Here is a 15545-nt window from a genome sequence, read left to right as displayed (position 1 = left end):
CCCCCCTCCACACCCACGCACTCACACCCCCCCACACACACCCCCCCACACACACCCCCCCCCCACACCCCCCCCCACACCCCCCCCCACACCGCCCCCCCCACACACCCCCCCCACACACACCCCCCCCCACACACACCCTCCTCCCCCCCCGCGCACTCACAGCCCCCTCCCCCCCGCGCACTCACAGCCCCCTCCCCCCCGCGCACTCACAGCCCCCTCCCCCCCGCGCACTCACAGCCCCTCCCCCCCGCGCACTCACAGCCCCCTCACACACCCCCCCCCCACACACCCACTCCCCCACACCCCCCTCCACACCCACGCACTCACACCCCCCCACACACCCCCCCCCCACACACACCCCCCCCCCACACCCCCCCCACACCCCCCCCCACACCCCCCCCCCACACCGCCCCCCCCACACACCCCCCCCACACACACCCCCCCCCACACACACCCCCCTCCCCCCCCGCGCACTCACAGCCCCCTCCCCCCCGCGCACTCACAGCCCCCTCCCCCCCGCGCACTCACAGCCCCCTCCCCCCCGCGCACTCACAGCCCCCTCCCCCCCGCGCACTCACAGCCCCCTCCCCCCCGCGCACTCACAGCCCCCTCCCCCCCGCGCACTCACAGCCCCCTCCCCCCCGCGCACTCACAGCCCCCTACCCCCCCGCGCACTCACAGCCCCCTCCCCCCCGCGCACTCACAGCCCCCTCCCCCCCGCGCACTCACAGCCCCCTACCCCCCCGCGCACTCACAGCCCCCTACCCCCCCGCGCACTCACACCCCCCTACCCCCCCGCGCACTCACACCCCCCTACCCCCCCGCGCACTCACAGCCCCCTACCCCCCCGCGCACTCACAGCCCCCTACCCCCCCGCGCACTCACAGCCCCCTACCCCCCCGCGCACTCACAGCCCCCTACCCCCCCGCGCACTCACAGCCCCCTACCCCCCCGCGCACTCACAGCCCCCTACCCCCCCGCGCACTCACAGCCCCCTACCCCCCCGCGCACTCACAGCCCCCTACCCCCCCGCGCACTCACAGCCCCCTCCCCCCCGCGCACTCACAGCCCCCTCCCCCCCGCGCACTCACAGCCCCCTCCCCCCCGCGCACTCACAGCCCCCTCCCCCCCCGCGCACTCACAGCCCCCTACTCCCCCGCGCACTCACAGCCCCCTACCCCCCCGCGCACTCACAGCCCCCTACCCCCCGCGCACTCACAGCCCCCTACCCCCCCCGCGCACTCACAGCCCCCTACCCCCCCGCGCACTCACAGCCCCCTACCCCCCCGCGCACTCACAGCCCCCTACCCCCCCGCGCGCACACACCCCCCTACCCCCCGCGCGCACACACCCCCTACCCCCCGCGCACTCACAGCCCCCTACCCCCCGCGCACTCACAGCCCCCTACCCCCCCGCGCACTCACAGCCCCCTACCCCCCCGCGCGCACACACCCCCCTACCCCCCCGCGCGCACACACCCCCCTACCCCCCCGCGCGCACACACCCCCCTACCCCCCCGCGCGCACACACCCCCCTACCCCCCCGCGCACTCACAGCCCCCTACCCCCCCGCGCACTCACAGCCCCCTACCCCCCCGCGCAGTCACAGCCCCCTACCCCCCCGCGCACTCACACCCCCCTACCCCCCCGCGCACTCACAGCCCCCTACCCCCCCGCGCACTCACACCCCCCTACCCCCCCACACACAACTCATTTTTAGTTGCATTTTTTATTATTGCAGCTGGCTTGACTATTGAGCTGGTTTCCGTGCGTTGTTAGTAATCCAGGGCTGGATAATGTACTGCTCCAAAACACAGGGTGTTCTTGCTCTCAGTAATCTGCGTTACATGAAATTGAAATTAGATTATAACTGCTGCAAATGTGCTTTTTTAACTGTAATTCATAACTAGGCAAGTAGTGATATCAATCCCGATCTGCCACTACACTAGTTTATTTACTATTTACACAACAGTGCTTTTGGTTTATTATATATTTGTAGTTCCCTGGAGTTGTTAGCTTATCCTGTTTTAGGGACATGTGGTTTGTTTTTAGATTTCATTAATTAGTATGTTAACATCAATAAATGCTTAAACTGGAAAAAATTGAATTGCTTGATTGATTTTGTTGTGTAGTTTTGTTTTAACCATATTTTCTTTTCCCTCCCCCCCTGTTACTTGTGAAATAAAATGCTGATTTTCTTATACATTGATTGAATATCTTGGGCAAATTCAGCCCTGGCAGATTCCTGCTTGATGAGCAAAAACTTTTTTGCTTCAGTGATCAGTTGTTGCTGCCTCCTGCTTGCCATGTTTAGTGCAGAATTGAAATGACAACACTACAACACACATTTGTATGCCTATCTGTGGCTGGGACCAAAAGTCACTATATGTTTGTTTTAGCAGAATGTACCATGAATTAAGCTTTGAATTGTCATCATTTTTATTACCATTTTACATATGCTGCGAGAGCATGGTCATTTAAAAAAAATGTAATTTCTCTCGAGGTAAGTTACCAGCCTTGCTGCAATGCATTGAGTGAAGATGAGGTACTTTTCCCACAATGAAGGAGGAAGAATTAAGGGGCTCAGTCATCCTAAGATGAGGCCACAACTGGAGTATTGTGTGCAGTTCTGGTCACCACATTACAGGAAGGACGTAATAGCTCTGGAGAGAGTGCAGAGGAGGTTTACAAGAATGTTGCCAGGGTTAGAAAAGTGTAGCTACGAGGAGAGATTGGATAGGTTGGGGTTATTTTCCTTAGAACAAAGAAGGCTGAGAGGTGACTTGATTGAGATGTACAAAATTATGAGGGGAATAGATAGAGTGGACAGGATAAAATTGTTTCCCTTGGTGGAGAATTCTAGATTCAAGATAAGTGGCAGAAGGTGTAGGGGGCACATGAGGAAGAACTTTTTTACACAGAGGGTAGTGGGTGTCTGGAATTCGCTGCCCAAGTTGGTGGTAGAGGCAGAAACTTTAAACTCTTTTAAAAAGTACCTGGATCTGCACCTAATGTGCTGTAAGCTGCAGGGCTATGGGCCGGGTGCAGGAGGGTGGGATTAGAAAGGGCACCTGGGTGTCCTTGGGTTGGCATGGACAGGATGGGCCGAATGGCCTCCTTCTGTGCTGTAACCTTTCTATGGTTCTAAGATGCTTCTATGTAAACTCACCTAGTTGATTAAAGAATACTTGTCACTTGACAAAGATAGTACATGTTACAAAAAAGCTTTGGGAAAGGAGAAAGGTAACTTATTGTTAGTTAAGTCAGTTGTTAGTTAAGACAGGGCCACTCTGGCATCTATAAATGATAAGTTTTGCTTGTTACTTAGGCATCAGGAGTGCTTGATTTGTGAAATATTTTCTTGTGATAAACTGTTCTGTTAGTGCAGATGTTAACTTGCAGACAATATGGCAATGTAGCAATCTGTATTGGAGCTGAAAGTTAAAAGGGACATAAACAGATGAAATGAATGGACTAAACTGTGGCAGATGGAATTCAATGTAGGGAAGTGTGAGATTGCCCGTTTTGGAGCCAAGACAAACGAATGGGAATATTTTCATAATGGTGAGATCCTGGGAACTGTGAAGGAGCAAAAAAAAAATTGGGTATCCACCCACCACTAAAAACTAGTGCAAAAATACAAATAGTAATCAAAATGCTTACTGAAGTATTGACCTTTCTCTGAAATCTGTATGCGTACAAAGGAGAGGAAGTTTTGCTTCATTTGCACAAAGTCTTCATCAAACTCCATCTGCCAGACTGCATTCTGTTTTGGGTACTGCACCTCAGGAAGTACTTATTGGCCTTTAGAGGAGAAACAATGGAGACTCACCAGAATTATACAGGTTTAAATCATAAGGACCTATTACATAAATGAGGTTTACAAGGTTGAGGGATTATTTAATTAAGGAATTTGAAACAGTAAAAAACGTCAAGAGTACAGTGGATGCTGGATCAGTTGAAATTTTCAAGTCTTTGTGTGTTATGGATTTTTATTAGATGAGGGAGTATTGAGCGATATGGATCAAAGTTGGGTAAATAGAATGGAGGTTCAGATCAGTCATAATCTAATTGAATAGCACAATAGGATCAAGGTACTGAGTAGCCTATTCCTGTTCCTATGTTCCTAACAACAGAGCTTAAAAGTTACTGGCAAGAAGAACTGCAGAATATTGCAGTGCAAAGGAAAGGTTTACCCCTTGGCAGATAAGCATCCACTGCTGCGGAAGGATAGGCAAAGGAAAGACAAAGTGAAAAGTTCAATTGAAAGTAAAATAATGTTTATGCAATAGTAATGGTCTCTGCCTTGGCTCAATAAATTTGAGAATTCAGTTTCTTAATAGAAAAGTTGATAAATATTACAAGGCTCGTGAGGCAATCAAATTTTCCTAAAATTTTAAGTGACATTTTTCTTCTTTCCTATAACTTCATTTTCAAGGCTACTGATTTATTGTGACTGAATAAGTTGCACTCCAATTTTATTGCATGGAATTCCAAGGTTGTCAATTTTTCTGTGGAAACCATAAACCAATTGTCTTGCTTGTACTGTGCCAAAGCTCTTGAGTGCAATTTCATGAAGTGCATATTTCATTTTGCCCACGCCTCAAGGGAAGCTATTCTGCTTGATTTCCCTGAGGCGTTAATGGCGTTACCAAATTGGTGCATTTTGAAGGACAAGTTAGAGTGCAGGGATGCGCATTAATTTTCCTAATCTGATCGCCCAGAAGGAAAGGCAGTAGTTTTCATTTGCTTGAGTCAAATACTAATTGGGCATGGCAATTCCAAATGATTAAAATAATGCAAAAGAAAGTTTTCTGTTTTGTAAATTAATTTGATTGTCACTCCAAATATCTATCCATATTCTATCCTAACCAAACCCCACTTGCCAACTCTTACAGCTCTTTCTGATTTAGGGACTCGATGCCCCAATGCTGCAAATTTAAAATTCTTACCCCTGTTTAAATCCCTCAATGGTGTGTCTCTGGCATCACTGTAATTTCCTCCAGCCCCACAAGCCACTTTGACTTCCACCAAGCTCTCTGCTCCTCTGATAACAGCTCCTTGTGCATTTATCCCACTGCTGGTGGCTGTTGATTCAGCTATCTAGGCCTTGTGCTCTGAATTCCCCCCTCTCAAACCCCTAAATTGTTCTTTGTCTCTCTTTGCTTTTTCCAATACTTGGAAAATCTTTGCATATTCTAAGTTGTTACACAATCGACATTGGCATAAAATGCCTGAGATTTCAGTTTTCATTATTAACATCGTGCATTTAACGTCAGTTTGTTGCAAACGCATTCTAGATAGTTCCATTGTTTTTGCACAGTGACTGTGCTACATATTTAGAGAATACTGAACTATAAAAATGTAGAGAATAAAATAATTTGCAGAACCAAATGTTCCAGGGACTGAATCTTATCTGAATTCTTACAACTGTCTGTACTAATGTCTACAACAGGAGTAAGCTTTAAGTCCTGACTTGAGTTATTTAGTATGGAGAGTTAAATACCATTTAAGATTACCATTATTGTAACTGCCGCAAAAGATGAAATCCTCTTTTTCCTTTTCTTTTTAAAAAAAAAGGACATACTTTTTTTTTAATGGCGTGCCTACAAATAATACAGCTGGGATATTAAAATAAGCATTCCAATTATTAATTCAGGAACTTGCTTGTACAATTCATGTCTTTACTTTCTTGCAGGGGTAGATTAACTCTTTTTGGATAAGAGGCTTTGACATTAGGTAACGAAACAATCCTTCGACTCATTCGTCAAGAATAGGTTTTTTGGGGTCAGCTGGGTATCTGACAGGCGTGGAAACTTTTTGTCATGTTTTAAAAGTTTTTCCAATTAAATCTACATCAACGTACAGGGTTTATGTTGATGCAATATTGAGTGCACAAGCTCTCAAGAGTCTCACCGCCACCCCCTGCCCCCCCCAATAGGTTGGCAGAATCAAGACATGGCTAAGTGTGTGCAGAGTGCTGCTACAGCTTAACTAACTAAGATGAGTTGTAAGTTTCCCACTCGTTCATTTTAGGATATCGTAACCATTAGCAATATGGTTTGTAAGGATCATCATAGATACTTTGGCTTTCTTCTCTTTCCACCCCACCCCCACCAAACCTGTCATCCACATGTGCTCCCAGCAGGGTTGCTCAGTAGTGATCAGGAGTAGGAAATAGAGGAGACTTCTTTTAATTTTTTTTTTTTTGTAAAAATATACTTTATTCATAAAATATCTTCAATCACATTCCAAACCATTTCAAAAACAACATTACAAGGGTACAATCCAGGTTAAACTTTTACAAAATGTATCACCAGGTGCATCAGTACAAACAGTATTACAATCATTTACAGCCTTTCATTTTGATCTGTACAGCCCGAGGGGCTCTAAACAGTTCCCAGTCTCTCGGTGCGCTGTGGTAGAAAGGTCTTAGACAGCGACCCTTCCCCATTGCGCCTTTGCGGCAGCTGCCCCAAGCTTTAGTGCGTCCCTCAGCACGTAGTCCTGGACTTTGGATTGTGCCAGTCCGCAACAATCGGTCGGGGACAACTCTTTGTGCTGGAAGACCAACAAGTTTCGGGCAGACCAAAGCGCGTCTTTCACCGAGTTGATGATCCTCCAGCTGCAGTTGATGTTTGTCTCGGTGTGTGTCCCTGGGAACAGCCCGTAGAGCACAGAGTCCTGTGTCACAGAACTGCTCGGGATGAACCTCGACAGCAACCACTGCATCTCTCTCCAGACTTTCTTTGCAAAGGCACAATCCACAAGGAGGTGAACAACGGTCTCTTCCCCACCACAGCCACCTCGAGGGCAACGTGCAGAGGGGGTGAGCCTCCTGGCGTGTAGGAAGGATCTGACGGGGAGGGCCTTTCTCACCACCAGCCAAGCTACGTCTTGGTGCTTGTTGGAAAGTTCTGGCGATGAGGCATTCTGCCAAATGACTTTGACAGTTTGCTCGGGGAACCATCCCACAGGGTCCACCCTCTCCTTTTCCCTCAGGGCCTCTAGGACGTTACGTGCTGACCACTGCCTGATGGACTTGTGGTCAAAGGTGTTTTTCTGCATAAATTTTTCCACCAGGGACAGGTGGTACGGCACGGTCCAACTACTTGGAGCGTTCCGCGGCAGCGTGGCCAGACCCATCCTTCGCAACACCGGGGACAGGTAGAACCTCAGCACGTAGTGACACTTGGTGTTTGCGTACTGAGGGTCTACGCACCGCTTGATGCAGCCACACACAAAGGTGGCCATCAGTATGAGGGCGATGTTGGGCACGTTTTTTCCCCCTTTATCTAGAGGCTTGTACATCGCGTCCCTGCGGACATGATCCATTTTCGACCTCCAGATAAAGCGGAAGATGGCTCGAGTGATCGCCGTCGCGCAGGAGTCTGGAATGGGCCAGACCTGCGCCACGTACAGCAACAGCGAGAGTACCTCACACCTGATGACCAGGTTCTTACCCGCAATGGAGAGGGAGCGTCGCTCCCACATGCCCAGTTTCCTTTTCACCATAGCCACTCGCTCCTTCCAGTTTCTAACGCATGCCCCGGTCCCTCCGAACCATATCCCCAGCACCTTCAGGCCGTCAGCCCTGACAGTGAAGGGGACAAAGGATCGGTCAGCCCAGTTCCCAAAGAACATGGCCTCGCTCTTCCCACGATTTACCTTGGCTCCCGAGGCCAGTTCGAACTGGTCGCAGATGTGCATCAGTCTGCGCACCGACAGCGGATCCGAGCAGAAGACGGCGACGTCGTCCATGTACAGGGAGGCTTTTACCTGAGTGCCTCCACTGCCTGGGATCGTCACTCCTCTTATGCCCGGATCCTTCCTGATGGACTCGGCAAAGGGTTCTATGCAACACACGAAAAGGACAGGCGAGAGAGGACAGCCCTGCCTGACTCCAGATTTAATCGGAAAGCTATCTGTTTCCCACCCATTGATTGAGACTGCGCTACTGATGTTAGTGTAGAGCAGTTGGATCCAATTTCGAATTCCCTCCCCAAACCCCATTTTGGAGAGCACATCCCCCATGTAGGTGTGCGATATTCTGTCAAAGGCCTTCTCCTGATCCAAGCTGATGAGGCAGGTATCCACACCCCTGTCCTGTACATAGGCAATCGTATCCCTGAGCAGCGCCAGGCTGTCAGAGATCTTCCTGCCTGGCACAGAGCAGGTCTGGTCAGGGTGAATCACCAATTCCAGAGCGGATTTGACCCGGTTGGCGATGACCTTGGACAGAATCTTATAGTCCACATTCAACAGTGAAATGGGTCGCCAATTTCTAATTTCCTCCCTTTCCCCCTTGTGCTTGTAGATGAGGGTGATGATGCCCTTCCTCATGGATTCTGACATACTACCGGCCAGGAGCATACTCTCGTACACTCCTAGCAGGTCTGGGCCGATCAAGTCCCACAGAGCCGAATACAACTCCGCCGGCAAGCCGTCGCTTCCGGGGGTTTTACTCTTCTCGAAGGACTCGAGGGCCTTAGTCAGTTCATCAGGAGTTAGCGGTTTGTCCAGGCTCTCCCGCGTACTGTGGTCTAAGACCTCCGTGATAGAGGACAGGAAGGACTGGGAGGCCGTGCTGTCCGTGGGCTTCACGTCATACAATCTGGCATAAAAGGATTTGCTGATCCTCAGAATGTCGGACCGTGATGACTTTACTGAGCCGTCTTCTTCCTTCAGGCTGCTGATCACAGAGCGCTCTCTGTGTACCTTTTGGAAGAAGAAACGTGAGCACGTCTCATCCTGCTCCACGGAGCGGACTCTGGAACGGAAGATGATCTTGGAGGCCTCCGAGGCAAAGTGCGAGGCTTGCTGGCCCTTCACCTCTTGGAGTTCCTCCTTGACGTCGACCCCCATCGACTGCAGCCGGAGCAGATTCTACATCTTTTTCTGGAGTCGGGACATTTCCCTCTGTTCCTTTCTAGCTTTCTGGGTGCCTTTGCGGATGAAAAACCTCTTGATGCTTCCCTTGATCGCTTCCCACCAGTGTGTCAGGGACTCAAAGAGGGGTTTCACGGTTCTCCAACCTTTGTAATCCCTCTTGAGCTCCTCAATGTTCTCTGGGGTCAGCAGTTGCACATTTAGCTTCCATGCCCCCCTGCCCACCCTCAGGTCCTTCTCCAAGTGGCAGTCCGCCAGTAGGAGGCAGTGGTCAGAGAAGAACACCGGCTTGACCTCGGTGGATCTGACTGTGAATGCACGGGACACAAACAGGAAGTCTATCCTGGAACGAATGGACCCGTCTGGCCGCGACCAGGTGTATCTACGCTGCGCTCCGTCTGCAGGGTTGCTGAAGACGTCGTGCAGCTTGGCATCCTTAACTGTTTCCATCAGGGATCTGGACATAGCGTCCAATCTGCTTCCGGCCCTGCCGGATCGTCCAGCCGCATCGATGATGCAGTTGAAGTCCCCGCCCAGAATGACCGGCCTGGAGGTCGCCAGCAGCAGTGGGAGCTGCTGAAAAACCTCCAGCCGCTCAGCCCCTTGTGCCGGGCCATACACGTTAATTAACCGGAGTGGAGCGTTCTTGTACATTACGTCTGCTACGAGGAGTCGCCCGCCCACCACCTCCTTGACCTCGGAGACGGTGAAGTTGCCTCCCTGCAGCAGAATACCCAGGCCGGAGGAACGAGAGTCGTTTCCGCCCGACCAGATCGATGGCCCGTGGGACCACCATCGTGACCATTGCCTGTAGGAGCTGAGGTGCGGTATCGCACACTCCTGCAGAAACAGCAGGTCAGCTTTGACCTTGGCTAGGTAGTCCAAGGTCGCAACACATCGCGTAGTAGATTTAATGCTACGCACGTTTATGGATACAATCTTTAAACCCAGTTTAAAGCATTTATTCTCCTACCAAACCCACTGTCTCTGAGAGTCCCAGACCTTTAGTCTGCTCCTTCATACCCGTAGTGAGCTCAAATTCCTTCACTTTGGATGGGCTGAGGTAGATCTCCTTGGCCGTGTTCTGCTCCGGTGGCATCTGGAGGTTCACGTAGAGAGCGGGTTTTGAGATGACCTTTGCTGGAGAAGCTTCTCCAAAACTCACCCCCTCTGGGGTGTTGCTGTTCCCGGCTTCCTGGAGCTGGGGTGCGATGATTGCCTCACTGCTCCCAGATTCCAGGGGCTGTGGTGCACTGGCCTCCTCAGGTTGCAGGCAAAGTTGGGGTGCGCTGGTCTCCTTGTTGTCTCCAATTTTCTGGAGCTCGGGTGTCTCGTCCTCCAACGCCCTGGAGCTTTGCCGCCTCTTCTGTCGGTGCCGCCCTGGCACTTCATCATCCGAAGAGCTGCTGCCCTTGTCATCCGTGTCGGATGGGAGACGCCCCTTGCCGCTTCTCTGGGAAACGCCTTTGCTTCTTCTTCGCTCCCTCTTACTTTTCTTGTTCTTCACCGTCCGCCACTCCCCCTGCTGCTTTTCCACTGTTGCCTCCTCCTCCATTGATTCGCTGTCCTGAGGACTGGGAGGTTCAGGGGGTAGTGCTGTTGATTGGCTCTCTGTTGCCTCAATCTCTTTCGGAGACTTCTTTTAATCAGCCACCCTAACTTAGTAGTAGAGGCTGGTTTTATTGTGATCAACCAGCTTAGTAACAGAGTAAAGGTTGAACACACGACCTTCTAGTCTGCATGGCTTAATTAGCTGAGCTGATGGAGCAAATAGTTTTTATATTTAAAAAAAAAAATGCACGTGTACAATCTCTAACAATTTTGAAATTTACTTTTTTAAAAGCTTCCTGCGTACCCTACAAATATTGAAATGGGGTAACATTGCCACAAAAGCTATGTCTTTGGTTGGAATGGATCAGGTCATTTATCGCCTTGACAGCTTTAAAATTACAAGTTGATTAAATGTAGAGGTGTTCCAAATTGCAAGTACATCATTTCAGCACAAATTGAATTCATTCAAATGTGATATCTTTTTCCACTAAGTACAGTACTTGGCATAATTGACTACCGTTTCTGATTTACATCAGTGACCTAGATTCAGAACCGTGATGCAAATTGGTCAAAATTTGCAAATGATGTCAAGATAGCAGAGGGCACGGAACTGAAGGAAGCAACTCAAAAATTATGGAATGACTTAAATAAAGTATGTAAGCAGGTAGAACAAAAGGAGATGAAATTTAATGTAGTCAAGTGTAAATAAAGACACGTAAGGAGAAATGGTTGTACTCCTTGAAGAGTGTTAGAAACATAGGAACAGGAGAAGGCCATTCAGCCTGTCAAGCCTGCTCCACCATTCAATACGATCATGGCTGATCGAATACTTCAGTGCCTTTTATCCACACAAATCCCATAACCCTTTTACGTTATTGTTAATCAGAAATCTATCCATCTCCACCTTAAACATACTCAATGACTGAGCTTCCATGGCCCTCTGGGGTAGAGAATTCCAAAGATTCACAGCCCTCTGAGTAAAGAAATTTCCCCTCCTCCTCGGTCCTTAGTGACTTCCCCCTTATTTTGAAATTGTGTCCCCTGGCTCTAGACTCCCGAGCCAGGGGAAACATCTTGCCTGCATCTGTCCTGTCTATTCCTTTAAGTATTTTGTAGGTTTCAACGAGATCACCTCTCATTCTTAACTCTGGAAAATACAGGCCCAGTTTGCCCAATCTCTCTTCATAAGACATTCTGGGAATGGCGGGACTAAGTCTGTTGAAATAACTGAAGCACTGGGAATTTTATTAGACTGAGCACTTGGCATGTCCGGCCAGTGCAGAGCAGCAGTTAACAAAAACCAATATAATGTTTAATAACATAGTGACAACAGTAGAATAAAGGTCAGAGGAAGGTGCAATCAAACTGTAAGTGCTCTGATCAGACTGTACCTTGAGAATTGTGTCCATTGCAATTAATATTGTAATTGTAGAATTAAACTTCATAGCATTAATAGTAAGGCAGCCCACCTACCCCATTTTAACAGGATGTTGGCACAGTGACTGACATGTAGTCTTAACTTTCACCAAATGACCTGTAGGGGAAGGAAGTAAGAATAATGTGCTAGAGAAAAACAATATTTATTCATTTATCCACTTGGTAGTATAGAGCTTGAGCATTGCTGGAAAAAAGAGACATGCTCATTATGCTTTTCGTCTTGTATCCATCAGGACAGATGCAAGAATACCATTTTGCAAAGGGAACAATAAATTATGCTGCATGAGAAAAGGGTGCTGATTGTTTGGTAGATGGACTCGGGTTGATATGTGATTCCTTAATTGGACAACACTTGGAGAACAATCTCAAGTGTGCTAAGGATTACATTAACAATCGATTTTAAGAGTATCAGTCAAGCTCGCAATGTGGCTCACTTAGGCTTGCTAGAAGCTTCATATATGCATACATAGAGCCCTCAACAAGCAGAAAAAACATCTCCAGGCATTAACCTTTTGTCAGTTAAACAAGGCATGGGGACAACTGTTCACTGGTGCAATCCCCTTGAAAACATCTCAACCAATAGCAGCCTGCTTTTTTTTTTGAATTTAAAGAAAGGCTTGGAGGATAACTTTTCCCTCGTGCATGGTCAAGGTGTGGCCACGGAGAAATCAGAGTCTATTTGCCAAACAATCAGCAACCTTTTTTTCATGCAGTATAAATTGTTCCATTTGAAATTTGGTACTCTTCTGTCTATCCTGATGAGTACAAAATGAAAAGCTCCGTCAGCATGTCTTGTTATTCAGAAATATTTATTTATCACGTACGGCTGAGCCAAATTTTGATCACGGTGTATTACCATCATCCTTTTCCTCCAGCACTTTGTGTAAAAACCAGAAACGCTTACACTATGTATTTTACTTTGTCAGTTTATCCAGCCGCCAGTTGTGATGTGACCTCCTGGCTTTAAGTATAATATTGATTAATTATGAAGACATTCAAGTTGACGTCCTCAGAATTATAGACTGAAAGAGTGCCAATTTTGTTCTCAAATGATCCATTAGACATTTTAGTCTTGTCACAAAATACATGTGGACCTGATACTTATGAACTGTAGGAACATACAAACAAGGAGCAGGAGTAGGCCATTCGGTCACTCGAGCCTGTTCCGCCATTTAATAAGATCGTGGCTGATATGATAGTAACCTCAAATCTGCATCCCACCTACCCCCGATAACCTATCACCCCCTTGCTTACCAAGAATCTATCCACCTCTGCCTTGAAAATGTTCAAAGACTCTGCTTCCGCCACTTTTTCAGAAAGAGCGTTCCAAAAACACTCAACCCTCTGAGAGAAAAAAATTCACCTCATTGTTTTAAATGGGCGACACCTTATTTTTTTTTAAACAGTGACCCCTAGTTCTAGATTCTCCCACAAGCAGAAACATCCTGTCCACATCCACCCTGTTAAGACTCCTCAGGATCTTATGTTTCAACCAAGTCGCCTCTTACTCTTCTAAACTCCAGCGGATACAAGCCTAGCCTGCCGAACCTTTCCTCATAAGACAACCTACCCATTACAGGTAAACCTTCTGTTTACAGTCACTCGAGATAGTGTCCAGAATTATACCTATACTTTTTCAAACTTTAGGTGCATGATTGGTAACTTTATTTGATATTTTTTCAAAGATGCATTATTATTTATTTTTTTAATTCCTTGTGGAATTTAAAAGGGTATGTCTCTGGAAACATACTGCCCAGTAAAATTGTGAAGAGGTTCTATCTCTACTCCAGTATAATGAGTATTACTAAAGGGTCCTTCCTATCTGTTTATTTTCTGCATTCAAGGGGAAATAGATATGTCTTTGCTATTGCCTACTTGTTAGTAATAAGTTTGTACAAAAGGAAAATGGGCCCGTCAATAACCTCGCATCTGTTTATGTAAAAACTATGTAACCATCAAATTTCCCTTCTCATTTGTGGTAAATGACTAATTCTTGCTAGCCATGTGACCATTTTTGCATTGCATTTGTAGCAGTATTCTTGGCTTTGCTGGAAGGTTAGATAAATGTGGTTCTCGCTCCAGTGCCGTTCATCACTAAACAAACTCCATTGTGTCCCACTCAGGAAATGTCCAGGACTTGACCCAGGTTTATTTGATGATGGAGAGTTTGTGTGATGCTATGGAGAATTTCTACAGAAAGCAGCAAAATGGGTGGGGGGTGCTGGTTTGGAGGTCTGATGTTAATTAACTGCTTGGCAATCTATTCCTTAAAATTGCTAAATTGAATATAGATAGACTTATAGTATTTAAAATATAAATAATTTGCGGATTCATTTTGGGTTAAGAGATGTAAACCTGGCAGTAAAATTCAGTGAAGACTTAAGTATGTGACTGTCCTGAATTAAGACATGAATGACAGTGAGTTAGTTTGGCTGGATAAAGAATTGTGCCCTGTTATGCATTAGTCATTCATTGTGGCTTTTCATACATGTCCTTTTTTAACTATGCTTCAAAGCAATTGTTTACATCATTTGCAAGGCAGGACAAAAGTGACTTTTCTGAATAGTCCTTGAAACTCAGTCTTAGCACTCCAGGCCTATTGTAACCACAAATTACTTAATCTAACGGACGTAAAGGAAACCCTTTTACACAATTTGTCGCTAAGGGACAATGACGATGTTCCAGAGCAAAATATAACTCCTAAGATTTGTCAAATTTTATTGGAATTCAGTCTCCCTTGGCCAGTTGTGTTTTTGTAGAGCAGGAATATGGAATTGACAATATTAATTTAACAGTAAGTATCAAATTTCTCTGGTGTAAATAAGGGATTGCTGGGGACTGAGTTCAAGATTCTGACCTCACCTGAGTAGGTTGAACATTCTAAACAGTGACCATGAGGCGCTCACAAAGCAACATTTTCATCTGAACACCAATTATGACCATGAAAATGCTGCCTATTTTTTTTACAATTGTGCATTGTGGAGTTTGGACATTCAGTTTAGTGCTACACTTGGATCATTCTTGTTTGATTGTCATTGATTTCTGACTAGGTTCTGCACGTGATCATTCATTAATCCTTCAATGAGATCATGTAGCACTGTAATTATTCATAATATTGCAAGTCTACCAGCAGCTGTTCATATAATTACATTAGATGAATATGACATAATGACACTTGGCCATGAATGTATTTTGTTTCTATGTTGTATTTAACAGAGACTCTGAACTGAACTCTAAAGATATTAAATGATAGGTTGATGCCTGATAAATGTGTGTTCAGTTTCTTGCATTTGACAGACTCAGGCTATCAAAAGCACCGTGTCAGCCATTAAAATTGACTTTCTGTGTTTATTTGGTTTCCAGTGTAGCTTGTAAAGCAGTTCTGTGTTGAGCATTAGGGAGACAAAATTGGCAGTATCCACATTTTTTGTGCTACGAATTTTCCTATGGTTTCCTTTGGCACCTGTGGTGCACACATGCATTTCTGATGCAAAGCATGCTGGATACCATCTTGGTAAAGGGGCTAGTGTGCACTTAACATCTGATGTAAGTATGCCAAGCAAGCAGAACCACTGAAGCAGAATCACAACCCACTGATTTGATGCCAGCCATGTGATTTTTGGAGTTCAACGTTCCAGTCAGCATTATCTTAACCTTGCACAGCTA

The 15545-nt window shown here is 47.2% G+C and overlaps 1 long non-coding RNA gene across 1 annotated transcript; it reads left to right on the top strand.

Annotated features, from left to right (window-relative positions):
• Nucleotides 1–10984: 10984 nt before the first annotated feature.
• Nucleotides 10985–15148, top strand: LOC144675068 (uncharacterized). The gene is made up of 2 exons (XR_013574744.1): nucleotides 10985–11098; nucleotides 14003–15148. It is a non-coding gene; the product is annotated as an uncharacterized LOC144675068 (long non-coding RNA).
• Nucleotides 15149–15545: the final 397 nt, after the last annotated feature.

This window comes from Cetorhinus maximus, unplaced genomic scaffold, assembly GCF_964194155.1.
Source record: "Cetorhinus maximus unplaced genomic scaffold, sCetMax3.hap1.1 HAP1_SCAFFOLD_908, whole genome shotgun sequence".
In the NCBI taxonomy this organism is placed as follows: Eukaryota; Metazoa; Chordata; class Chondrichthyes; order Lamniformes; family Cetorhinidae; genus Cetorhinus; species Cetorhinus maximus.
Note: the sequence above shows the minus strand (reverse complement) of the source record. Positions and strands in the feature narration are given on the sequence as shown.